Raw genomic sequence first — 15079 nt, forward strand, 5'->3', positions numbered from 1 at the left:
AAATGCGCACTTTGTTTACCATTGCCTTGGGAAATTTGAATAAATCACATTTTTGTAAGCCAACCTCACTTTTTCCTTTTTGCTCATTTATAACATATAGCCTACTCTTACCAACTTGAAAAAACAATGGTATTTACTGCTTTTTATAAAGAAATACCATTAATATTATGCATAATTGACTTCAGCCTTTTGGCCTGGCCCTCCACAATATTTTCTATTTCTCATGTGGCCCCATGGAAAAAATAATTGCCCACCCCTGCCCTATAGGAATGAGCGATCATCATGAAACTTTCAGATCACTTACAACTCAACAGATTCTACCTTCTTGTAACGTTTCAGCCTGACTGGACCTTGTTTTCACACAAATGGACCCAGAATGATGTGAAATTGTGCTTTGTGCAACATAATTCTGGGTGCCATTTAAAAACCATAAGTGCTAATGACTCCATTCCTTTTTGTGGTTGTAGGGGCTGTTTATTGAAGTACACTAAAACAAGCCTGACCTCTCTAGGACATTCAGAAGCCAAGTTATAAGCCCACAAAGGTGTAACTGGACTACTTCTTTAAAGTGGCACCAGGCCCGGTGACCTTTGGGACATGGTTTGACCCCCTTTGGAATGTGCTATCATCATGAAACGTTCAGATCACTTACAACTCAATAGATTCTACCTTTCTGTAACGTTTCAGCCTGATTGGACCTTGTTTTCACACAAATGAACCCAGAATGATGTGAAATTGTGCTTCGTGCAACATAATTCTGGGTGCCATTTAAAAACCATAAGTGCTAATGACTCCATTCCTTTTTGTGGTTGTAGGAGCTGTTGATTGGAGTACACTAAAACAAACCTGATCTCTCTAGGACATTCAGAAGCCAAGTTATAAGCCCGCAAATGTGTAACTGGACTACTTTTTTAAATTGACACCGATCCGGTGACCTTTGGGACATGGTTTTACCTCCTTAGGAAAGTGCTATCATCATGAAACATTCAGATCACTTACAACTCAATAGATTCTACCTTCTTGTAACATTTCAGCCTGATTGGACCTTGTTTTCACACAAATGGACCCAGAATGATGTGAAATTGTGCTTCGTGCAACATAATTCTGGGTGCCATTTACAAACCATAAGTTCTAATGACTCCATTCTTTTTTGTGGTTGTAGGGGCTGTTGATTGGAGTACACTAAAACAAACCTGATCTCTCTAGGACATTCAGAAGCCAAGTTATAAGCCCTCAAATGTGTAACTGGACTACTTCTTTAAAGTGACACCAGATCCGGTGACCTTTGGTACATGGTTTGACCAACTTAGGAATGTGCGATCATCATGAAACGTTCAGATCACTTACAACTCAATAGATTCTACCTTCTTGTAACATTTCAGCCTGATTGGACCTTGTTTTCACCCAAATGGACCCAGAATGATGTGAAATTGTGCTTCGTGCAACATAATTCTGGGTGCCATTTAAAAACCATAAGTGCTAATGACTCCATTCCTTTTTGAGGTAATAGGGGCTGTTAATTGGAGTACTATAAAACAAACCTGACCTCTCTAGGATATTCAGAAGCCAAGTTATAAGCCCACAAATGTGTAACTGGACTACTTCTTTAAAGTGACACCAGATCCGGTGACCTTTAGGACATGGATTGACACCCTTAGGAAACTGCTATCATCATGAAATGTTCAGATCACTTACAACTCAATAGATTCTACCTTCCTGTAACGTTTCAGCCTGATTGGACCTTGTTTTCACACAAATGAACCCAGAATGATGTGAAATTGTGCTTCGTGCAACATAATTCTGGGTGCCATTTAAAAACCATAAGTGCTAATGACTCCATTCCTTTTTGGGGTAATGGGGGCTGTTAATTGGAGTACTCTAAATTAAACCTGACCTCTCTAGGATATTCAGAAGCCAAGTTATAAGCCCACAAAGGTGTAACTCGACTACTTCTTTAAAGTGACACCAGGCCCGGTGACCTTTGGGACATGGTTTGACCCCCTTAGGAATGTGCGATCATCATGAAACGTTCAGATCACTTACAACTCAATAGATTCTACCTTCTTGTAACGTTTCAGCCTGATTGGACCTTGTTTTCACACAAATGGACCCAGAATGATGTGAAATTGTGCTTCATGCAACATAATTCTGGGTGCCATTTACAAACCATAATGACTCCATTCCTTTTTGTGGTTGTAGGGGCTGTTGATTGGAGTACACTAAAACAAACCTGATCTCTCTAGGACATTCAGAAGCCAAGTTATAAGCCCACAAAGGTGTAACAGGACTACTTCTTTAAAGTGACACCAGGCCCGGTGACCTTTGGGACATGGTTTGACCCCCTATAGGAATGTGCGATCATCATGAAACGTTCATAACACTTAAAACTCAATTGATTCTACCTTCTTGTAACGTTTCAGCCTGATTGGACCTTGTTTTCACACAAATGAACCCAGAATGATGTGAAATTGTGCTTTGTGCAACATAATTCTGGGTGCCATTTAAAAACCATAAGTGCTAATGACTCCATTCCTTTTTGGGGTAATGGGGGCTGTTAACTGGAGTACTCTAAAACAAACCTGACCTCTGTAGGATATTCAGAAGCCAAGTTATAAGCCCACAAAGGTGTAACTGGACTACTTCTATAAAGTGACACCAGGCCCGGTGACCTTTGGGACATGGTTTGACCCCCTATAGGAATGTGCGATCATCATGAAACTTTCAGATCACTTACAACTCAACAGATTCTACCTTCTTGTAACGTTTCAGCCTGACTGGACCTTGTTTTCACACAAATGGACCCAGAATGATGTGAAATTGTGCTTCGTGCAACATAATTCTGGGTGCCATTTAAAAGCCATAAGTGCTAATGACTCCATTCCTTTTTGCGGTTGTAGGGGCTGTTGATTGGAGTACACTAAAACAAACCTGATCTCTCTAGGACATTCAGAAGCCAAGTTATAAGCCCACAAATGTGTCTCTGGACTACTTTTTTAAATTGACACCGATCCGGTGACCTTTGTGTCATGGTTTTACCTCCTTAGGAAAGTGCTATCATCATGAAACGTTCAGATCACTTACAACTCAATAGATTCTACCTTCTTGTAACGTTTCAGCCTGATTGGACCTTGTTTTCACACAAATGGACCCAGAATGATGTGAAATTGTGCTTCGTGCAACATAATTCTGGGTGCTATTTAAAAACCATAAGTGCTTTTGACTCCATTCCTTTTTGTGGCTGTAGGGGCTGTTGATTGGAGTACACTAAAACAAGCCTGACCTCTCTAGGACATTCAGAAGCCAAGTTATAAGCCCACAAAGGTGTAACTGGACTACTTCTTTAAAGTGACACCAGGCCCGGTGACCTTTGGGACATGGTTTGACCCCCTATAGGAATGTGCGATCATCATGAAACGTTCAGATCACTTACAACTCAATAGATTCTACCTTCTTGTAACGTTTAAGCCTGAATGGACCTTGTTTTCACACAAATGGACCCAGAATGATGTGAAATTGTGCTTCGTGCAACATAATTCTGGGTGCCATTTACAAACCATAAGTGCTAATGACTCCATTCCTTTTTGTGGTTGTAGGGGCTGTTGATTGGAGTACTCTGAAACAAACCTGATCACTCTAGGACATTCAGAAGCCAAGTTATAAGCCCACAAATGTGTAACTGGACTACTTCTTTAAATTGACACCGATCCGGTGACCTTTGGGACATGGTTTGACCCCCTTAGGAAAGTGCTATCATCATGAAACGTTCAGATCACTTACAACTCAATAGATTCTACCTTCCTGTAACGTTTCAGCCTGATTGGACCTTGTTTTCACACAAATGAACCCAGAATGATGTGAAATTGTGCTTCGTGCAACATAATTCTGGGTGCCATTTACAAACCATGAGTGCTAATGACTCCATTCCTTTTTGGGGTTGTAGGGGCTGTTGATTGGAGTACACTAAAACAAACCTGATCTCTCTAGGACATTCAGAAGCCAAGTTATAAGCCCACAAAGGTGTAACTGGACTACTTCTTTAAAGTGACACCATATCTGGTGACCTTTGGGACATGGTTTGACCCACTTAGGAATGTGCGATCATCCTGAAACGTTCAGATCACTTACAACTCAATAGATTCTACCTTCTTGTAACGTTTCAGCCTGATTGGACCTTGTTTTCACACAAATGGACCCAGAATGATGTGAAATTGTGCTTCGTGCAACATAATTCTGGGTGCCATTTACAAACCATAAGTGCTAATGACTCCATTCCTTTTTGTGGTTGTAGGGGCTGTTGATTGGAATACACTAAAACAAACCTGATCTCTCTAGGACATTCAGAAGCCAAGTTATAAGCCCACAAAGGTGTAACTGGAATAATTCTGGGTGCCATTTAAAAACCATAAGTGCTAATGACTCCATTCCTTTTTGGGGTAATGGGGGCTGTTAATTGGAGTACTCTAAGACAAACCTGACCTCTGTAGGATATTCAGAAGCCAAGTTATAAGCCCACAAAGGTGTAACTGGACTACTTCTTTAAAGTGACACCAGGCCCGGTGACCTTTGGGACATGGTTTGACCCCCTATAGGAATGTGAGATCATCATGAAACTTTCAGATCACTTACAACTCAACAGATTCTACCTTCTTGTAACGTTTCAGCCTGACTGGACCTTGTTTTCACACAAATGGACCCAGAATGATGTGAAATTGTGCTTCGTGCAACATAATTCTGGGTGCCATTTAAAAGCCATAAGTGCTAATGACTCCATTCCTTTTTGTGGTTGTAGGGGCTGTTGATTGGAGTACACTAAAACAAACCTGACCTCTCTAGGACATTCAGAAGCCAAGTTATAAGCCGACAAAGGTGTAACTGGACTACTTCTTTAAAGTGGCACCAGGCCCGGTGACCTTTGGGACATGGTTTGACCCCCTTTGGAATGTGCTATCATCATGAAACGTTCAGATCACTTACAACTCAATAGATTCTACCTTCCTGTAACGTTTCAGCCTGATTGGACCTTGTTTTCACACAAATGAACCCAGAATGATGTGAAATTGTGCTTCGTGCAACATAATTCTGGGTGCCATTTAAAAACCATAAGTGCTAATGACTCCATTCCTTTTTGTGGTTGTAGGGGCTGTTGATTGGAGTAAACTAAAACAAACCTGATCTCTCTAGGACATTCAGAAGCCAAGTTATAAGCCCACAAATGTGTAACTGGACTACTTTTTTAAATTGACACCGATCCGGTGACCTTTGGGACATGGTTTTACCTCCTTAGGAAAGTGCTATCATCATGAAACGTTCAGATCACTTACAACTCAATAGATTCTACCTTCCTGTAACGTTTCAGCCTGATTGGACCTTGTTTTCACACAAATGAACCCAGAATGATGTGAAATTGTGCTTTGTGCAACATAATTCTGGGTGCCATTTAAAAACCATAAGTGCTAATGACTCCATTCCTTTTTGGGGTAATGGGGGCTGTTAATTGGAGTACTCTAAAACAAACCTGACCTCTGTAGGATATTCAGAAGCCAAGTTATAAGCCCACAAAGGTGTAACTGGACTACTTCTTTAAAGTGACACCAGGCCCGGTGACCTTTGGGACATGGTTTGACCCCCTATAGGAATTTGCGATCATCATGAAACTTTCAGATCACTTACAACTCAACAGATTCTACCTTCTTGTAACGTTTCAGCCTGACTGGACCTTGTTTTCACACAAATGGACCCAGAATGATGTGAAATTGTGCTTCGTGCAACATAATTCTGGGTGCCATTTAAAAGCCATAAGTGCTAATGACTCCATTCCTTTTTGTGGTTGTAGGGGCTGTTGATTGGAGTACACTAAAACAAACCTGATCTCTCTAGGACATTCAGAAGCCAAGTTATAAGCCCACAAATGTGTAACTGGACTACTTCTTTAAATTGACACCAGATCCGGTGACCTCTGGGACATGGTTTGACCCCCTTAGGAAAGTGCTATCATCATGAAACGTTCAGATCACTTACAACTCAATAGATTCTACCTTCCTGTAACGTTTCAGCCTGATTGGACCCTGTTTTCACACAAATGAACCCAGAATGATGTGAAATTGTGCTTTGTGCAACATAATTCTGGGTGCCATTTAAAAACCATAAGTGCTAATGACTCCATTCCTTTTTGTGGTTGTAGGGGCTGTTTATTGAAGTACACTAAAACAAGCCTGACCTCTCTAGGACATTCAGAAGCCAAGTTATAAGCCCACAAAGGTGTAACTGGACTACTTCTTTAAAGTGGCACCAGGCCCGGTGACCTTTGGGACATGGTTTGACCCCCTTTGGAATGTGCTATCATCATGAAACGTTCAGATCACTTACAACTCAATAGATTCTACCTTCCTGTAACGTTTCAGCCTGATTGGACCTTGTTTTCACACAAATGAACCCAGAATGATGTGAAATTGTGCTTCGTGCAACATAATTCTGGGTGCCATTTAAAAACCATAAGTGCTAATGACTCCATTCCTTTTTGGGGTAATGGGGGCTGTTAATTGGAGTACTCTAAAACAAACCTGACCTCTTTAGGATATTCAGAAGCCAAGTTATAAGCCCACAAAGGTGTAACTGGACTACTTCTTTAAAGTGACACCAGGCCCGGTGACCTTTGGGACATGGTTTGACCCCCTGTAGGAATGTGCGATCATCATGAAACGTTCAGATCACTTACAACTCAATAGATTCTACCTTCTTGTAACGTTTCAGCCTGATTGGACCTTGTTTTCACACGAATGGACCCAGAATGATGTGAAATTGTGCTTCGTGCCACATAATTCTGGGTGCCATTTACAAACCATAAGTGCTAATGACTCTATTCCTTTTTGTGGTTGTAGGGGCTGTTGATTGGAGTACACTAAAACAAACCTGATCTCTCTAGGACATTCAGAAGCCAAGTTATAAGCCCACAAATGTGTAACTGGACTACTTCTTTAAATTTACACCAATCCAGTTACCTTTGGGACATGGTTTGACCCCATATAGGAAAGTGCTATCATCATGAAACGTTCAGGTCACTTACAACTCAATAGATTCTACCTTCCTGTAACGTTTCAGCCTGATTGGACCTTGTTTTCACACAAATGGACCCAGAATGATGTGAAATTGTGCTTCATGCACCATAATTCTGGGTGCCATTTACAAACCATAATGACTCCATTCCTATTTGTGGTTGTAGGGGCTGTTGATTGGAGTACACTAAAACAAACCTGATCTCTCTAGGACATTCAGAAGCCAAAATATAAGCCCACAAAGGTGTAACTGGACTACTTCTTTAAAGTGACACCAGGCCCGGTGACCTTTGGGACATGGTTTGACCCCCTATAGGAATGTGCGATCATCATGAAACGTTCATATCACTTAAAACTCAATTGATTCTACCTTCTTGTAACGTTTCAGCCTGATTGGACCTTGTTTTCACACAAATGAACCCAGAATGATGTGAAATTGTGCTTTGTGCAACATAATTCTGGGTGCCATTTAAAAACCATAAGTGCTAATGACTCCATTCCTTTTTGGGGTAATGTGGGCTGTTAATTGGAGTACTCTAAAACAAACCTGACCTCTGTAGGATATTCAGAAGCCAAGTTATAAGCCCACAAAGGTGTAACTGGACTACTTCTTTAAAGTGACACCAGGCCCGGTGACCTTTGGGACATGGTTTGACCCCCTATAGGAATGTGCGATGATCATGAAACTTTCAGATCACTTACAACTCAACAGATTCTACCTTCTTGTAACGTTTCAGCCTGACTGGACCTTGTTTTCACACAAATGGACCCAGAATGATGTGAAATTGTGCTTCGTGCAACATAATTCTGGGTGGCATTTAAAAGCCATAAGTGCTAATGACTCCATTCCTTTTTGTGGTTGTAGGGGCTGTTGATTGGAGTACACTAAAACAAACCTGACCTCTCTAGGACATTCAGAAGCCAAGTTATAAGCCGACAAAGGTGTAACTGGACTACTTCTTTAAAGTGGCACCAGGCCCGGTGACCTTTGGGACATGGTTTGACCCCCTTTGGAATGTGCTATCATCATGAAACGTTCAGATCACTTACAACTCAATAGATTCTACCTTCCTGTAACGTTTCAGCCTGATTGGACCTTGTTTTCACACAAATGAACCCAGAATGATGTGAAATTGTGCTTCGTGCAACATAATTCTGGGTGCCATTTAAAAACCATAAGTGCTAATGACTCCATTCCTTTTTGTGGTTGTAGGGGCTGTTGATTGGAGTACACTAAAACAAACCTGATCTCTCTAGGACATTCAGAAGCCAAGTTATAAGCCCACAAATGTGTAACTGGACTACTTTTTTAAATTGACACCGATCCGGTGACCTTTGGGACATGGTTTTACCTCCTTAGGAAAGTGCTATCATCATGAAACGTTCAGATCACTTACAACTCAATAGATTCTACCTTCCTGTAACGTTTCAGCCTGATTGGACCTTGTTTTCACACAAATGAACCCAGAATGATGTGAAATTGTGCTTTGTGCAACATAATTCTGGGTGCCATTTAAAAACCATAAGTGCTAATGACTCCATTCCTTTTTGGAGTAATGGGGGCTGTTAATTGGAGTACTCTAAAACTAACCTGACCTCTGTAGGATATTCAGAAGCCAAGTTATAAGCCCCCAAGGTGTAACTGGACTACTTCTTTAAAGTGACACCAGGCCCGGTGACCTTTGGGACATGGTTTGACCCCCTATAGGAATGTGCGATCATCATGAAACTTTCAGATCACTTACAACTCAACAGATTCTACCTTCTTGTAACGTTTCAGCCTGACTGGACCTTGTTTTCACACAAATGGACCCAGAATGATGTGAAATTGTGCTTCGTGCAACATAATTCTGGGTGCCATTTAAAAGCCATAAGTGCTAATGACTCCATTCCTTTTTGTGGTTGTAGGGGCTGTTGATTGGAGTACACTAAAACAAACCTGATCTCTCTAGGACATTCAGAAGCCAAGTTATAAGCCCACAAATGTGTAACTGGACTACTTCTTTAAATTGACACCAGATCCGGTGACCTCTGGGACATGGTTTGACCCCCTTAGGAAAGTGCTATCATCATGAAATGTTCAGATCACTTACAACTCAATAGATTCTACCTTCCTGTAACGTTTCAGCCTGATTGGACCCTGTTTTCACACAAATGAACCCAGAATGATGTGAAATTGTGCTTTGTGCAACATAATTCTGGGTGCCATTTAAAAACCATAAGTGCTAATGACTCCATTCCTTTTTGTGGTTGTAGGGGCTGTTTATTGAAGTACACTAAAACAAGCCTGACCTCTCTAGGACATTCAGAAGCCAAGTTATAAGCCCACAAAGGTGTAACTGGACTACTTCTTTAAAGTGGCACCAGGCCCGGTGACCTTTGGGACATGGTTTGACCCCCTTTGGAATGTGCTATCATCATGAAACGTTCAGATCACTTACAACTCAATAGATTCTACCTTCCTGTAACGTTTCAGCCTGATTGGACCTTGTTTTCACACAAATGAACCCAGAATGATGTGAAATTGTGCTTCGTGCAACATAATTCTGGGTGCCATTTAAAAACCATAAGTGCTAATGACTCCATTCCTTTTTGGGGTAATGGGGGCTGTTAATTGGAGTACTCTAAAACAAACCTGACCTCTTTAGGATATTCAGAAGCCAAGTTATAAGCCCACAAAGGTGTAACTGGACTACTTCTTTAAAGTGACACCAGGCCCGGTGACCTTTGGGACATGGTTTGACCCCCTGTAGGAATGTGCGATCATCATGAAACGTTCAGATCACTTACAACTCAATAGATTCTACCTTCTTGTAACGTTTCAGCCTGATTGGACCTTGTTTTCACACGAATGGACCCAGAATGATGTGAAATTGTGCTTCGTGCCACATAATTCTGGGTGCCATTTACAAACCATAAGTGCTAATGACTCTATTCCTTTTTGTGGTTGTAGGGGCTGTTGATTGGAGTACACTAAAACAAACCTGATCTCTCTAGGACATTCAGAAGCCAAGTTATAAGCCCACAAATGTGTAACTGGACTACTTCTTTAAATTTACACCAATCCAGTGACCTTTGGGACATGGTTTGACCCCCTATAGGAAAGTGCTATCATCATGAAACGTTCAGGTCACTTACAACTCAATAGATTCTACCTTCCTGTAACGTTTCAGCCTGATTGGACCTTGTTTTCACACAAATGGACCCAGAATGATGTGAAATTGTGCTTCATGCAACATAATTCTGGGTGCCATTTACAAACCATAATGACTCCATTCCTTTTTGTGGTTGTAGGGGCTGTTGATTGGAGTACACTAAAACAAACCTGATCTCTCTAGGACATTCAGAAGCCAAAATATAAGCCCACAAAGGTGTAACTGGACTACTTCTTTAAAGTGACACCAGGCCCGGTGACCTTTGGGACATGGTTTGACCCCGTATAGGAATGTGCGATCATCATGAAACGTTCATATCACTTAAAACTCAATTGATTCTACTTTCTTGTAACGTTTCAGCCTGATTGGACCTTGTTTTCACACAAATGAACCCAGAATGATGTGAAATTGTGCTTTGTGCAACATAATTCTGGGTGCCATTTAAAAACCATAAGTGCTAATGACTCCATTCCTTTTTGGGGTAATGTGGGCTGTTAATTGGAGTACTCTAAAACAAACCTGACCTCTGTAGGATATTCAGAAGCCAAGTTATAAGCCCACAAAGGTGTAACTGGACTACTTCTTTAAAGTGACACCAGGCCCGGTGACCTTTGGGACATGGTTTGACCCCCTATAGGAATGTGCGATGATCATGAAACTTTCAGATCACTTACAACTCAACAGATTCTACCTTCTTGTAAAGTTTCAGCCTGACTGGACCTTGTTTTCACACAAATGGACCCAGAATGATGTGAAATTGTGCTTCGTGCAACATAATTCTGGGTGGCATTTAAAAGCCATAAGTGCTAATGACTCCATTCCTTTTTGTGGTTGTAGGGGCTGTTGATTGGAGTACACTAAAACAAACCTGATCTCTCTAGGACATTCAGAAGCCAAGTTATAAGCCCACAAATGTGTAACTGGACTACTTCTTTAAATTGACACCAGATCCGGTGACCTCTGGGACATGGTTTGACCCCCTTAGGAAAGTGCTATCATCATGAAACGTTCAGATCAGTTACAACTCAATAGATTCTACCTTCCTTTAACGTTTCAGCCTGATTGGACCTTGTTTTCACACAAATGAACCCAGAATGATGTGAAATTGTGCTTTGTGCAACATAATTCTGGGTGCCATTTAAAAACCATAAGTGCTAATGACTCCATTCCTTTTTGTGGTTGTAGGGGCTGTTTATTGAAGTACACTAAAACAAGCCTGACCTCTCTAGGACATTCAGAAGCCAAGTTATAAGCCCACAAAGGTGTAACTGGACTACTTCTTTAAAGTGGCACCAGGCCCGGTGACCTTTGGGACATGGTTTGACCCCCTTAGGAATGTCCTATCATCATGAAACGTTCAGATCACTTACAACTCAATAGATTCTACCTTCCTGTAACGTTTCAGCCTGATTGGACCTTGTTTTCACACAAATGAACCCAGAATGATGTGAAATTGTGCTTCGTGCAACATAATTCTGGGTGCCATTTACAAACCATAAGTGCTAATGACTCCATTCCTTTTTGTGGTCGTAGGGGCTGTTGATTGGAGTACACTAAAACAAACCTGATCTCTCTAGGACATTCAGAAGCCAAGTTATAAGCCCACAAATGTGTAACTGGACTACTTTTTTAAATTGACACCGATCCGGTGACCTTTGGGACATGGTTTTACCTCCTTAGGAAAGTGCTATCATCATGAAACGTTCAGATCACTTACAACTCAATAGATTCTACCTTCCTGTAACGTTTCAGCCTGATTGGACCTTGTTTTCACACAAATGAACCCAGAATGATTTGAAATTTTGCTTCGTGCCACATAATTCTGGGTGCCATTTACAACCCATAAGTGCTAATGACTCCATTCCTTTTTGGGGTAATGGGGGCTGTTAATTGGAGTACTCTAAATTAAACCTGACCTCTCTAGGATATTTAGAAGCCAAGTTATAAGCCCACAAAGGTGTAACTGGACTACTTCTTTAAAGTGACACCAGGCCCGGTGACCTTTGGGACATGGTTTGACCCCCTTAGGAATGTGCGATCATCATGAAACGTTCAGATCCCTTACAACTCAATAGATTCTACCTTCTTGTAACGTTTCAGCCTGATTGGACCTTGTTTTCACACAAATGGACCCAGAATGATGTGAAATTGTGCTTCGTGCAACATAATTCTGGGCGCCATTTACAAACCATAAGTGCTAATGACTCCATTCCTTTTTTTTGCTGTAGGGGGTGTTTATTGGAGTACACTAAAACAAGCCTGACCTCTCTAGGACATTCAGAAGCCAAGTTATAAGCCCACAAAGGTGTAACTGGACTACTTATTTAAAGTGACACCAGGCCCGGTGACCTTTGGGACATGGTTTGACCCCCTATAGGAATGTGCGTTCATCATGAAACGTTCAGATCACTTACAACACAATAGATTCTACCTTCTTGTAACGTTTCAGCCTTAATGGACCTTGTTTTCACACAAATGGACCCAGAATGGTGTGAAATTGTGCTTCGTGCATCATAATTCTGGGTGCCATTTACAAACCATAAGTCCTAATGACTCCATTCCTTTTTGCTGTTGTAGGGGCTGTTGATTGTAGTACTCTGAAACAAACCTGATCACTCTAGGACATTCAGAAGCCAAGTTATAAGCCCACAAATGTGTAACGGGACTACTTCTTTACATTGACACCAGGCCCGTTGACCTTTGGGACATGATTTGACCCCCTATAGGAATGTGCGATCATCATGAAACGTTCATATCACTTACAACTCAATAGATTCTACCTTCTTGTAACGTTTCAGCCTGATTGGACCTTGTTTTCACATAAATGGACCCAGAATGATGTGAAATTATGCTTCGTGCAACATAATTCTGGGTGCCATTTACAAACCATAAGTTCTAATGACTCCATTCTTTTTTGTGGTTGTAGGGGCTGTTGATTGGAGTACACTAAAACAAACCTGATCTCTCTAGGACATTCAGAAGCCAAGTTATAAGCCCACAAATGTGTAACTGGACTACTTCTTTAAAGTGACACCAGATCCGGTGACCTTTGGGACATGGTTTGACCCACTTAGGAATGTGCGATCATCATGAAACGTTCAGATCACTTACAACTCAATAGATTCTACCTTCTTGTAACGTTTCAGCCTGATTGGACCTTGTTTTCACCCAAATGGACCCAGAATGATGTGAAATTGTGCTTCGTGCAACATCATTCTGGGTGCCATTTAAAAACCATAAGTGCTAATGACTCCATTCCTTTTTGAGGTAATAGGGGCTGTTAATTTGAGTACTCTAAAACAAACCTGACCTCTCTAGGATATTCAGAAGCCAAGTTATAAGCCCACAAATGTGTAACTGGACTACTTCTTTAAAGTGACACCAGATCCGGTGACCTTTAGGACATGGATTGACACCCTTAGGAAAGTGCTATCATCATGAAACGTTCAGATCACTTACAACTCAATAGATTCTACCTTCCTGTAACGTTTCAGCCTGATTGGACCTTGTTTTCACACAAATGAACCCAGAATGATGTGAAATTGTGCTTTGTGCAACATAATTCTGGGTGCCATTTAAAAACCATAAGTGCTAATGACTCCATTCCTTTTTGGGGTAATGGGGGCTGTTAACTGGAGTACTCTAAAACAAACCTGACCTCTTTAGGATATTCAGAAGCCAGGTTATAAGCCCACAAATGTGTAACTGGACTACTTCTTTAAATTGACAACAGATCCGGTGACCTCTGGGACATGGTTTGACACCCTTAGGAAAGTGCTATCATCATGAAACGTTCAGATCACTTACAACTCAATAGATTCTACCGTCCTGTAACGTTTCAGCCTGACTGGACCTTGTTTTCACACAAATGGACCCAGAATGATGTGAAATTGTGCTTCGTGCAACATAATTCTGGGTGCCATTTAAAAACCATAAGTGCTAATGACTCCATTCCTTTTTGTGGTTGTAAGGGCTGTTGATTGGAGTACACTAAAACAAACCTGATCTCTCTAGGACATTCAGAAGCCAAGTTATAAGCCCACAAATGTGTAACTGGACTACTTCTTTAAATTGACAACAGATCCGGTGACCTCTGGGACATGGTTTGACCCCCTTAGGAAAGTGCTATCATCATGAAACGTTCAGATCACTTACAACTCAAAGATTCTACCTTCCTGTAACGTTTCAGCCTGATTGGACCTTGTTTTCACACAAATGGACCCAGAATGATGTGAAATTGTGCTTCGTGCAACATAATTCTGGGTGCCATTTAAAAACCATAAGTGCTAATGACTCCATTCCTTTTTGTGGCTGTAGGGGCTGTTGATTGGAGTACACTAAAACAAGCCTAACCTCTCTAGGACATTCAGAAGCCAAGTTATAAGCCCACAAATGTGTAACTGGACTACTTCTTTAAAGTGACACCAGGCCCGGTGACCTTTGGGACATGGTTTGACCCCCTATAGGAATGTGCGATCATCATGAAACGTTCAGATCACTTACAACTCAATAGATTCTACTTTCTTGTAACGTTTCAGCCTGAATGGACCTTGTTTTCACACAAATGGACCCAGAATGATGTGAAATTGTGCTTCGTGCAACATAATTCTGGGTGCCATTTACAAACCATAAGTGCTAATGACTCCATTCCTTTTTGTGGTTGTAGGGGCTGTTGATTGGAGTACTCTGAAACAAACCTGATCACTCTAGGACATTCAGAAGCCAAGTTATAAGCCCACAAATTTGTAACTGGACTACTTCTTTAAATTGACACCGATCCGGTGACCTTTGGGACATGGTTTGACCCCCTTAGGAAAGTGCTATCATCATGAAACGTTCAGATCACTTACAACTCAATAGATTCTACCTTCC

Source organism: Nothobranchius furzeri, chromosome 7 (assembly GCF_043380555.1).
Source record: "Nothobranchius furzeri strain GRZ-AD chromosome 7, NfurGRZ-RIMD1, whole genome shotgun sequence".
Classification (NCBI taxonomy): Eukaryota; Metazoa; Chordata; class Actinopteri; order Cyprinodontiformes; family Nothobranchiidae; genus Nothobranchius; species Nothobranchius furzeri.